Here is a 12,824-nt window from a genome sequence, read left to right on the forward strand (position 1 = left end):
TGTTGTCCTTGGCATCCTTGTTTGTTGGCTTCTCATGATACGATTAGAAAAAATCGCCCCTCTCGGTTAACCCCATTTCTTCTCGTTTATTACATAACGCGAGTCTCGAATCCGGCAACATTGATGCTTTCAGGTAGCATGTGTGGGTTTATTGATCCGTTGCCTTCACCTAAAAAAGATCACGTTCTCGTGACGCCTGCGGCAGAAAACATGTTCCACATCCGCCGTCCAGACCCTGATTGGTGGCACTGGCTAGCACTCCCAGGGTTTTACTAGGAAGCATAAATACCCAAGAAAGTGGATGGGGAAACAGCGCCGCGGTAGCTCAATTGGTAGAGCATCGCACGTGTAATGCGAAGGTTGTGGGATCGTTCCCCACCTGCGGCAAGTAGCTTTTTCATCCACTTTCATTTCCATTAATTTATCGTTTCTTTATTTCATTTATCAAGCACAAGTAATTTCCCCTATGTTGCCATCGGTGTCAGTGTTGGTTGGCTTCTTATGATATGACTGATGGTGAAGTTACTTAAGGTCCAGCACTTATCACGTGTTCCCCAAAGTGCTGATGACCATTGCAAAAGGGCCAGACGCACTCGCGTAGGCTGAAAAGTAGAGAAGGCAAGCAGATGCGGTTCCATACACTTGAAGCGCATGAAATTCATGCGTGGACATGATTGTGCGCGCACGTTAAATGTATACTGCAGGTGATGCAGTACTTTTAACGGGTGTACGCAAGCAGGCATACCTGTTTGCGTAGACTCGTTATAAACTTGATTCTGTACATCCTCTCTATGCGGGGCATGCGCAGAGCCGTGCGTCAACGCATTTATATGCTGGCTGCGCGAGTGGGTGATTGCACCCAAAGTGCAAATTCACCTGCTTGCGCAGGAGTTGCCGGGACATGCAAGTCTACACCAGTCGCCAAAGGGTTGTTGGTTGCTCAAGGTTCTGACTGGTGTTGCAGAAGTGGCGGGGCACGGTCGTGCTCAACTGAGCGTCGCTGTACCCGAACAGGGAACAGGGCGGGGACACTAATTATTGCGCGCATTATTTCAAATGAAGTTGGGTAAAATCTGAAAACATAGTTCATTGCGTTGGCGGGCTAGTTGGTGCGAATCCATGAATACTTTGTTAAGCGCAAAAAGACAGACACAAGAAAGACAGGCGCCTTGTCCTGTCGTCTTTCTTGTGTCTGTCTTTTTGCGCTTAACAAAGTATTCTGAAAACATGTTTGATGCGGTTCCTGCTGCACCTAGCCCTGAGTCCAGGCCGAAGGTCTGATTTAACAGCATTACAATTTATGTCGAATGAAAGCGGATGTTTACGCAAGCAATTCTATTCAGGTCGCAGATTTATCCCTACGCCACTGCAGAGCGTGCTAGCCCGCTCAAATAACCGCGCTTTAAAGAAAGCATTAGCATAGTTTCGGCTGCATTGATGGAGTTCCATGAGTAATGTTTATAAAATGGGCATAGCGTAGCCATTGTTCTTCATCAATGTGCTGCCTGCTACAAGTCTTTTTTACAAAGACGGCGCCGAATAAAACAACACACGAAGAAGGGGGACACGAGACAGGTGATGTCCCCCTTCTTCTCGTGTCCCCCTTCTTCGTGTGTTGTTTTATTCGGCGCCGTCTTTGTAATCATGCTTAACCAACTAGCCCGCCAACACATGCTAAGTCTTTTTTTTTGTACGAGTACAAGCCTGCCAACTGCATATTTTTTTGGTTATTCAAATGTACTAGCTATAGCATCAGCCTAAAATAGAAAGTCTGCTTGTGACTGTCCTCAGAGGTCTCAACGCGGGTGGTGAGCTTGCTTCCTAATCCTACCGTTGCAGATGGACAAAAGCTTCTTTTTAACCAGATGCAATTCTTGCACTGAAAGATTGTGAAATACTTGAATGAAATACACTAGGCGTAAGGCTCGTGTGTATTTGCATTTCCACGTAAATTGAGAGTATGGCCACACCAGTAGAAAAAAAGAATTCTATTTTTTTCTTGGTCGTTTTTATGGGCATAGGTCGGCACAAGTCGGTGTACTCGCTCTCGAGTACAGCGACTTGTGCTCGCTCGACACTGATTGCCCAGACGTGGGACATACCGGGTGTTTCAGCGAACACTTTCAAAAATCCTTAAAAGTTGCCTGTGGCATGTAGCACGATTCTAGTTCATGACCTGGGCTACTCGAAGCACACTACTTGCACACAAAAATTGGAATGCATTATTGACTAATTAACAAAAAAATAACCAATGATTTTCTTAACTAATTACCTTATCGCCTATATTGCAATTTACAAATTCTAGCCGTGGAGTTCGCAACGCTGATTCACCTGGAAGGAATTCTCAGGATCACACCGGTTTCGAGATATTAATTTCGAACTTTGCGGAGAACGGCATTGGCGTTCCAGTTACTTTATTAACAAAGCGTCGTTTTATGCATTCAAGCACAAGCGTAAACTGGAACGCCAATGCATTTTTCCGCAAAGCTCGGAAATGAAAATCTCGAAACCAGTTTAATAAGGTAATTATTTAAAAATTATTTGGTGATTTTTTGTTAATTAGTCGATAATGCATTTCAATTTTTGTGTGCAAGAGTAGAACAGCTGATGAACTAGAATCGTCCTACATGCCACAGGCAACTTTTAAGAATTTTTGAAAGTGTTCGCTGAAACACCCGGTATAGTGTGAGTGAGCGACGGAGGCTGTGATTAGACGCTGGCGCGAATGCGAATGAGTGCCGGCGTGTCGGTGGACGCATGAAGAGGGGTGAGTGCCGGTCAGGGTGAGCAGCTGCGATAGGCGGTGGCTGTGAGTGTGAACGTGAGTGACCGTCGGCTAGTGTTAGTGGACGCCCGGACGAACGTGCGTAAGTGCCGGTGAGTCTCAGTGGACGCCAGTGTGAGCATTAATGGGTGCCGATCAGTGTGAGCAGGCATGAGCCTGACAGAGCCCGATGAAGAAAAAAGAAAACATTGGTTCGTGAATATTTGAGTGAGTTTCCACTTATTGGGACGACCTTAAACCGATGGAGTACTTTTGATTTCGTTGTGCCCGCTGAAATATCGTGCAAAGACAAAAAAACTCGCTTTCGTACTCACGCCATCACGGCATAAGACAGCGGTCGCTGCATTGCTAGCCGTGTACACTTGAATATTGGAGTAGCCTCCGAGTTGCCGTCCCGAAAGCACGAGCGTGGTGCCGACGAGAAAATATCGAGGGAGAGAGAAACAGCTAGTACGAGGAGCGGCTCATACTTCATGATGCGAAGCGATCCAATGTAAACTTATTCTTCGCTATGCTTCTTATCATTTATTCTTGTATGCTTCTTTCATTATTAGTTAACTCTCGTTGTATTCCATTGTATTGTATTGCGGTATCCATCGATTCTGACAAAAAAATATTGCAACTGATGAAGATGCCAACAGTATGTTCATGCAAGATAGCAAATAATATACAGAATTCAGAGCACTTCGTCTTGAAAGGGAGGCTTAGGCGAGGTAATTTATTCACTTATGCAGCGCAAAAACAAAGCAAAAAACAAAGTAAAGCGAATTAACGTGATCGTAAAACTATATGTCACGGGTTCGAGGATAACGAACCCGCAGTGCCCACAGTGCACAGGACACGTGCGGTGCTGTGTCAGCTGCACGTGTCACGGGACGCGTATCGGTGCACGTGTGTACATTACGCAATTGTAAATACTGACCAGCGTCACCCTTGGCTGCGGTGTCTGATGATCAACTTACATTCTTGTGATCTCGTACAAGAAGGAAGGTTTTTCACGAACCTCATTATACGCAGCGTATGGCGACCAGGCAATGTCAAGACGCTTGTAACACAACTCGTAGGGGATCGGTCTATAGTTACGTAAGCAACGAATAAATTTTGTCGCACAGTGCATGTCTGGCAATTGCCTCATTCGCCCTCTATAACAGCGCCTTGAGCCATTCTCTTCCGCAGGGCTATCCTGGCGACCATTCTCTGCCTCATGTTGGCCGCTACCTTTGTGGACGCGTACGCATCCGATTACGCAAAGAAGAACGGTGAGTACGCGTAAGTAGAAGGTGCAGCGTAGTGTAACGCAACGTAGCCACTTGTTAAACAGGCCGACGCACCGACGGCGGCGGACGTTGAAAAGCATACAAGCACGTGTTGTAACTTAGGGCGCTATAACGTAAAACAGTTGCAAACCTTTCCATTCCATTTCTGCAATCAGCCCTCCGCTATCGGTCAAGAACTTTTTTAGACTACCCCCACTTCACCTGTCTGTCACGCGATGCCATCAAAACCGCGAGAGCTCCCCATCTCATATAATGTGTACACACTGATTATGCATGGTTTGACCGAACAAAAGAAAAATAGTTATTTCTGATTCGACGCCTTTTCATTGTTAGCCCTCTGCAATTGGTCAAAAGTTTTCGGGCTGCACCCACTTGACCTGCCTGTTGCGCGACGTCACAAAACCGCGAGAGCTCACCGCTTCAAAGTAACGTGCACGCTTAAAGATGCATTAATAAGCTGAACAAAACTGAATTTATTTTTTCTGAGTAGCCGCAGGCTGCGCCGTTCCGAAAGGAATAAAAGATGGCTGCCACAGATCGCTCAGGCACTGGCTACTCGCAACTGCCGGAGAGCTTGTGTCTATTTGCGTGGCCGTGTAACGTTTTCGAGCCCTTTTGGGACGTTTACGATCTCGTTCTGACAACTCTTCTTTGCCGAGGATCCATTTTAGCAGTATTCTTATCCTTCCGTTCCATGCCGGCGCGATTTTCGACCAGCCACCGCAAGCTAAGTAAGGGAAAGCGCACCAATCGCCGACGCCGGCACCACCCTCTGCATCCGGTTATCGATTTTCAGTGCACTGACTCGGCCCCATCGAATCCCTATCCACTTTAGCGTGCTCCTCGCCTCTTGTCAGCCAATTAGATAAGACAAGCCGCTCAGTGTAGGCAATGTTATTCGTTTTTAAAGCAAATAAAAGTGACCTTCTATAAACGAAGACAGCATTTGATTGGTCTTCTCGGACAACCCTGCGGGTAACCGCCCGGTGCTAGTATCGGCGCTTACGCAAATTTGACGTTAGGAGGTTGGAATAAACCATATTGGAATAGTTTTACGTTATACGGCCGCTATTTGCATGCCATTACACTCTGCGTGATGTCAGTAAGTAAGCGCTATAATTACATTAGGTTCAATTGCGTTAAGGTACTGCGTGCGATTTTCAGCTTCATTAAAACACCAAATTATAGCCTGCGCTCCGCGTTTCTTCCTTTATCCACTTCCGACAAGTGGTAAATTATTGTAAATAAATGTGTCAAACACAAGCATAAATTTTATTCTGAAGCGCTGCATACTAAACTGGAAGACATGGTGGCAAGAATATGCTTCGTACATTTTCTAGATTGCTTTCTTGATTAAAATAATTAAATATCGGCTTATTGTACACTTAGACACGTTGCGTTCTTGTATGAAAGAAGGATTCAGTCACGCGGGCACCAGCTAAATGCTGACTGCAAAAGTAAGGAAAAGCTATTCTCTCGCCAATAATGATGGAACGCAGCACTTGCGGCCTATCGTTAGACACCCCGCATTGTGCCTTCGGCAATGTGGTCTTCTGTACTGATACTCGGCATACGGGAGGGAAGTTTAGCCACAACATAGGGTTCCATTTGCAAGAGGCTCATTGTCTGTGGTCCTTAGATCTTAGGCACCTGCTGGGTTGAGCGTCGCCGCCTCTCGGCCGCGCGAACGAGCTCGCGCGTTCATCGTCGTCGTCTTCCACAGCTGGCTCCGATGCCGCTCATCATGCCAGCGTATACCGATACTAGCCCTCCCTCTGCGCCGATGGCACTGGCCCACTGCCAGTCGGTGCAGTGATTTCGGTGGCAAGTTAATTGAAGCAACATGTGAGACCCGGCTAGTTTGTACTCCATATTGATATAACGAGCGCAGAAGCAGACACGGAACACAAGAAGAAGTGACAAGGACAAGCGCTTGTCCTTGCCGCTTCTGCTTGTGTTCGGTGTCTGCTTTTGTGCTCGTTATATCAAAACAAGTTATTTACCTCAATACATCGTGAAATGCAAACACGTATACCAATGCGCTCGGGTTTTGCATTAGGGAGTACTGTAATCGACGGACATTTTTTTTTCCTTTGTACCACTGCATAAAGCTCGTAAAACCGAATCGCGCAAGCGAACGAGTTCACCCTAACTGAAAGGGTTATCACTTGTGTCTTCTTTTTGCTTAAAAGCTCATGGATGCATAATAACTAACCAAGGTGTCCATTGTTAAGCGGACAATATTCTTAATGACAATCACTGCTGTTGGGCAAAGCACAGCGCTGAACAAAATTGGGGCGGCACGAGAGAATTGACGAGCTGATGGGAGGGACGCTGCAATTCCACTAAAGTCTGAATTCCAACCAAGCCAGACATGTATATTTAACGACTACTAACCTCTCTAGAAAAATACGGTAATTGATGTGCGTGGTAAAGCCAAGGGTACGAAATCGCATAAAAGAGCGCAAGGGCGTAATCGACAACGAAACGGCTCAAGCACCAGAAGACGCGCCGGGATAGAAGTCGAGTGCAGGGTTGCTCTTCTAGAGATATCTAGGGGTTTATCCTGGCGTTATTTATACGTGATTGAAATTCCTAGCGAATGCTACATTTTTCCTGCATAATATGACTTCGTCAACACGAGGCCGTGCTATAGCCACGTTGTTCCATGACGCTTTTGAGGACTCTTCCTTCCGACATGTAAGTCCGGCATCTGGGCCCGTCATCACAGAAAATTTTCTTACGCTAAAATTGTTCGTAAAAGTATACGTGCAGGCAATCTTTATGCCAGAGATCTTACTAACGAAGGCGAGTACTCTTTGGCGAACAGCTCTTACCAACAAAAAGCTTCGTGAAATCTGCGCCTAATAGGTGCCGATCTGGCTCATTTCATTTATTATCGCCTTGAAGGCCCGCAGGCATTACAAAAGGCGGGGGGGGGGGCAATACAAACGCGTGTAAGAGTGGTTACGTACAAAACAACAAAAAAAGAAACATTGCGGATTTTGTATGACATTAAACAATAAAAAAATCTCGAATTTAAGGAAGTAACACGGGCAATACACTCGCAAAAAAAACTACTCATACTTGATGACAGACTTCTTATCCTCCAGAGGGCGTCGGTCCTTATTTTGTTTTAGTAAGGTTTCAGAGGTAAAATAACTTCAATGTTTGGACTTATAAACATGTGACCCTTCAAACCCTATAAACGATATAAACCTCGGAGACTCCGTCTAGCTGTTGGAAATGAATTAGATAATTTTTTTCACAATTTATTTTCATGGGTGAACTGTGGTAAAGACGCGAAAAAATATCGCCCTGGTTTTTCTGACAACGAGAGGAGAAAAAAGAGAGGAAAAGACAGGGAGGTTAGCCAGTGTAAGTACACGCTCGCTATCTTGGGCTAGGGAGAGGCGTAAAGTGAACAAAAAGTGATAGAATGAAACAAGGGCTAAGAAAGAAGGAGGGGAAGGGGAGAGGAATTCCCACATAACGTGATGCAATGGGCTACAACTTTCACAGTCAAGACAGCAGCCCAATGCCTGAGGTTGCACACAGTTCGCGTTAAACTAACCTTAGATGCGGCACGTATATTCTGGAGAAGCCGCTTAATCTAGTGGCTCGATTTCTTGAAGATTTAATTCATTATTTTATCTATTTATACATTCTTTCTTTTTACAGTCACGTAAAGCGGTAAAAGGAAAGAGAAATAGACACTACATTGCTGTTACTAATATGACTGCGTACCTGGTGGTGTTTTTCGCATAAGTGGCCGTGAATGTCCTGATGTGCTTCTCCATGCCGGCCAACCTGAGGCTGCTGGCGTCCACGCCCGAGAAGACGTCGAACGCTTACAACCTGCGCTTCCTGCACGGCATCCGTGCCTTCAGCATCTACTACATCGTCTTTGGGCACTCTGCGACAGAGCTGGCCTTCACCACATGTAAGAGCAAGCACGAGAGCATGCACTGTGGGTTGGGTCCACATCGCGATTACAAGAGCTGTGTCGAACATAGCTTCTCGGTTAGTCGCCCCAAGATTCCGCAGCGCCAGGGGCGCGGCGAAGCTCTGTGCCACTGATGCTCGGAACGAGCTAGTTCATCGACGTGTCCGGTGGCACTGTCGCACTGTCGCAAAGACATCAACAGAAAAAAGAAAAAAAAAGAAAACAATTCGCTTGTAAGGTTAAGCCATTATTTCGCCGGAATACTGTCCTCCTTTTTATTTGTATTAATAGTGCAACCGCTGCTTTTGGCACGTGTTATTTATCGCGAAATGAAGAAGGCATGACCGTTTGGTGCGGCAGAAATGTTTCACGAAACGCTTTTTTGTTCATATTATATTCGATCCCCATCTAATCGAAATGGCCGCGCTGAATAGCGTATTATGTGCGTCCAGTTTTGCAACAGTGTGGTCAAGCCCATACGGTGGTACAATGCAGCCCCATTTTGGTCGAAAGGCTGTTGCTTTTGCGCCTATCAATATGGCGCAAAGGCTCGGTGGACGAGGGCAAGTACATGCCCATAAGAAATTTGGACGCCGTAGCCGCAAAGAGCGCGCCTAGCACGAGCCAATAAAAAGGCTTTTGAAGAATCTTTGGAAAAATAAAATACACATTCGAGAAAAATCGGTGCGCACAATGTCTTATACACCGTAGCCGCTGACATCCACCAACGTTTCTTTAACGGACGTCTGCCGTTTATTCACAAGTACCCCCACTCGTTCAGAATTTTTGGTCCTGCACTCCAACCTTTCAAAAATAGGCTCACTCGATATAGCGTGTGCATTTTCATGTATTCTCGTGCACTGAGAAAAATGTCCAACACGCAATAAAAGGAACGCACTTTCTCATTTGTTGCTCTGACCTGGCAGACACGTGAACCACGTGGCCGAGGGAGTGGCTGCTTAGGACGAGGCGGACGAGCAGTGCTACTCGCTCAAGCTTGTTAACCTCTCGCGGACGGCGTATAAGGCCGTCTTATCTTTACATGCGCACCATAACTGAAATATGCGATGCAGTCTTGCTTGACAGCACTATTGAACTCACTCAGGCAGACACCCACTCGTACTCATTTCGACTCACACTCCCAAGTTGTCGTGCGCTCATACTGACACCTGCTTTCACTCCAAGCGACCCACTGACATCCATACTCGCGTCCATTGACATTCAACAGCCCTCATTTATGTTCGTACTCGCATACCCTGGACCTTTGGACATTTACTCTTACATGCCGGTGAATTAAGTCCACCTCATCGCTAGAACACCGAAGAACCTGGACGCAGGTGTAAGGAGCGCACTCAATGCCAGCCAACTGTAAACATATAGACCGCCGCATTAACACTCACATTTCACAAAAATAGGCTTACCCAATTCTATGCACACCTGCGAAGCTTACATTTATGAAAGTTGATATATTGGACATGTGTCCGTTGTTCGCATACACTCACTGAGGCTCACTTGTTCCACCGGACAACGCTCGCGGATATAGCAGTTATTCAATGCAAAAGCTATCAAAAACAAAACAAAAAAATGGAAGGACCATTAAAAGGGAGATCAGATGAGAAGATCCAAAAACTGTTTCCGAAGAAAGCGCGCGATTCGCAGCTGTTATAAGCTTGACGCATTGCTCCCTCCTCTGCTGGCCTTAAAGCAAACAGATTAACGGAGCATGCGACTACGAAACGTTTTTCTCAGTTTCACCGCAAGGACATGACGAGAATTCAGGGCGCCTGATGTCACGTAAATGGTCGGCGAAAGCATAATTTATACAACCATACAATACGTGTCCGATAAATGCATCAGCGTAAATCAGTGGCATGCATCGGTGTTACACAGAATTTTTGGTTGCCACAAACTCATCAACAAGCAAAATCAAGGAAAAACAACTTCAGCTATCTGCCATATATAAAACTTGCACATGGTGTGCTCACCTATATTGTGTGCAAATATTTTCTCATAAAAGATAATGTGGAAACCGAAGCGAAATTATACATATTTTTAATGCTATACACACGACCATACTGGGTGGGCACAATTCGAACTTGGAAAACCGATGGCAAAAGGCCCCAATGACGTAGATTTGGGCATACCCCAGTGTGTATTAAACACAGAGCCACAAAACGATACTAGGCACATACTAGACATATACAAGAATACGAGGCATATAAAACAATATACACTGCTCAAAAACCCCGAACTCGCCGCAATAAAAGGAGAAAGAAATAGTTAATTTCTTGGTTGAGAAGATTTCCTGATACATTTATTTTTTCAGGCTACCTGAGTAGTTACTTGAAGTCCTTAGAACCTGCGGTCGAATTCACAAAGCTGTTCGTTCGTAAGTTATCTTTGGCATATGCTTGCCACCTTTACTAATTATATGTTTAGCCTCAGGATTGGCTGGAAATTCCTATTAAGGACAATTCAAACGTAAAAAAATTTAGCGCCGAAATCTCCGCCGCTACAATTGTTCGTAAGGGCAAATTCCAACCTATATTGATCAGGGTGTCTACCAAGTTGACAGTTTCGAATTCCCTGAGTATTCCAGGTTTTCCCTGTGTGGGCCTTTGCAAAATTTCTTGAATGGGCCAGAACTTTGTTTTATGTAAAGGCGGGCTGACACCATGTTGCCCGATGCTGTCACTCTCTAGTAAGCATGTTGAAAGAAAAACTTACTTAATCCAGTTCGAATAGTAATGAGTAATATCAATTTTATTCAAGAAGGAAACAGAAGCAAGGTGTTAGAGAAATGCAAAGCCAATCAAATATATTTGAAAAAAAAATGGTAAAACCCATTCCAAATCGAGTCGAACATATTCAAACATGAATGAAAAGGAGATGCATACAGAAGTAAATATTTTCGAATATGAGCTATTTCTGTGAAGCGATAGCAAGCTCCTGGGTATGAGGCCTGAACTTAGTCACAACTAAGAGTTCTCTCAGCAGCTGGAAAGTCCACCTCAACTGTCCTGACATACTCTCAGCCCGTACACAACATCTCAGTTTTTGGCTTTCAGTGTTTTAAAGAGTCAGTCAACTTTGAAGAGTGAGCGTCAGCCAACTCTGTTTTCTTGAGCTTAAGCTCCTTCAAAGAGGCGGCGGCACGCTTCTTTTCCGGTTAATTCCTCAGTGCGTCGATCCTTTCTGTTCTCATCCTCCTTCCGCCACGCATTCGCCCCACGGACCATTTGAAGCATCCCCTTGGTCAGTTGTACAGTCAACGTCGAATTTTTCGGTCTCCCTAGGGCCCGCGAAAACGTCCGACAAATCGGGAAGTCCGAATAAAATGAATGCATGTCTTTAACTGCTCTTAAGGGCTCAAATTGCCACAGGCAAGTGTCAAAAAGTTCTTAAGGCCTGCCAGTACACTTAGCAGGCATATCGGTGGTTCTACTGTGGCAGGAGACAGGGGTGCACGCGTGTATAATTGAAGGGACACTAAAGGCAAATATTAAGTCAAGCTAAAGTGATAGATTAGTGCTCGAGAATCTCCAAGGCCTCAATATTATCGCGAATAGAGCCTTAATAATCGAGAAATTCAGGTAAATGCAGGACCTGGTTAGAGACTCTCCCAGGAAGTTCAAGTACTTGCCCGATGACGAAAGCACTCCTCAGTTAAATTCTGTCACTAGTACTCAACCATTCCTTGTAAAAAACATCCTTGTATTATAGGACGAAATAAAATGTTGTTTGCCCAGTTCTATTTCATTTTTTAGAAAAGAGAACTCATTCAAATTACGCTCGACAACGACGCGGCCGGTCTAAAGGTTTCATTTTCGCTCGACTCTGCGCCGCCAACGCTTTCGCATTTGACTAGTTTCGTTATCGCGTAGTGCTGGGCTGGTTTTGCTGGCTAGCGAAAATCGCACAAACTACAAGTAGCAGAGAATTCAACTTCCATGTGATGTCGCGGGATTCCCGAACGGTCTACGCCATTTGACCAAAAAGCAGCTGACGCAGCGGATCCACCGCTCTGGTTTGATGGATGTTTTGAGCGTCCCCTCTGGAACAGGGCAGTGGGTTGCACCACCAAGCTCTTGCTATTATACTGCTTAATGTCCTACCTAAGTTAAAAAAGACAAAAATAAGCAACCCCACGATGAATTCCCATAACCAAATTTTCTGACCCCCTATTGTGAACTTTGTTTTTGTCTCCGTTTTTCGTCATTTCCGTACTTTTCTTCCATAAATCTTCCTATCGCCTCTTACTAATCTCTATTGCGGACATGTTTACTTTTCCCCTTCTCTCACTGAACCCAAGGGCTTCAAGGAAGCCAGTGGTGCCTAAATCGACCATTGGGCAGATATCTTCACATTCTAATAAAACATGCTCTATTGTTTCCCTAGATTTACAGCAGCAAGCACATGCTTCTTCTTGCTTCTTATATCTAACTTTATAGGTGCGTGCTTTAAGGCATCCCGATCTCGCTTCGAGAAGTATTGAGCTTCCCTTTGAGTTATCATAAATTGTTTCTTTCCTGATTTCGGTTTTTCCTCTTAAGTAGTTACACATGGAAGGTTTCTTTTGCATTGCCGCCACCCATGAGATTATTTCAGCCTGTCTGACTTTCCGCTTGACCTTCTTTGTTGCTGTGTTGCTCACCTTACAGGCAGCATACTTGCTGGTAAGCTTCCTAGTTCTTTTCCTCCGCTGTGAATCAATGTTTTTCCTGTACCTGTACCTGAACACTCTCCCAGCCCATTTACTTTCTTTCATATACCTCAGTCGTTCTTCATAATCAATTTTACTGCAAGCGTCGCTCAC

The 12,824-nt window shown here is 45.1% G+C and overlaps 1 non-coding gene across 1 annotated transcript; it reads left to right on the top strand.

Moving 5' to 3' along the window:
- The first annotated feature begins 314 nt into the window (after positions 1-314).
- On the top strand, positions 315-387 carry TRNAT-UGU (transfer RNA threonine (anticodon UGU)). The gene has a single exon. It is a non-coding gene; the product is annotated as a tRNA-Thr (tRNA).
- Positions 388-12,824: the final 12,437 nt, after the last annotated feature.

The sequence above is a fragment of the Dermacentor variabilis genome, unplaced genomic scaffold (assembly GCF_050947875.1).
Source record: "Dermacentor variabilis isolate Ectoservices unplaced genomic scaffold, ASM5094787v1 scaffold_13, whole genome shotgun sequence".
NCBI lineage: Eukaryota > Metazoa > Arthropoda > Arachnida > Ixodida > Ixodidae > Dermacentor > Dermacentor variabilis.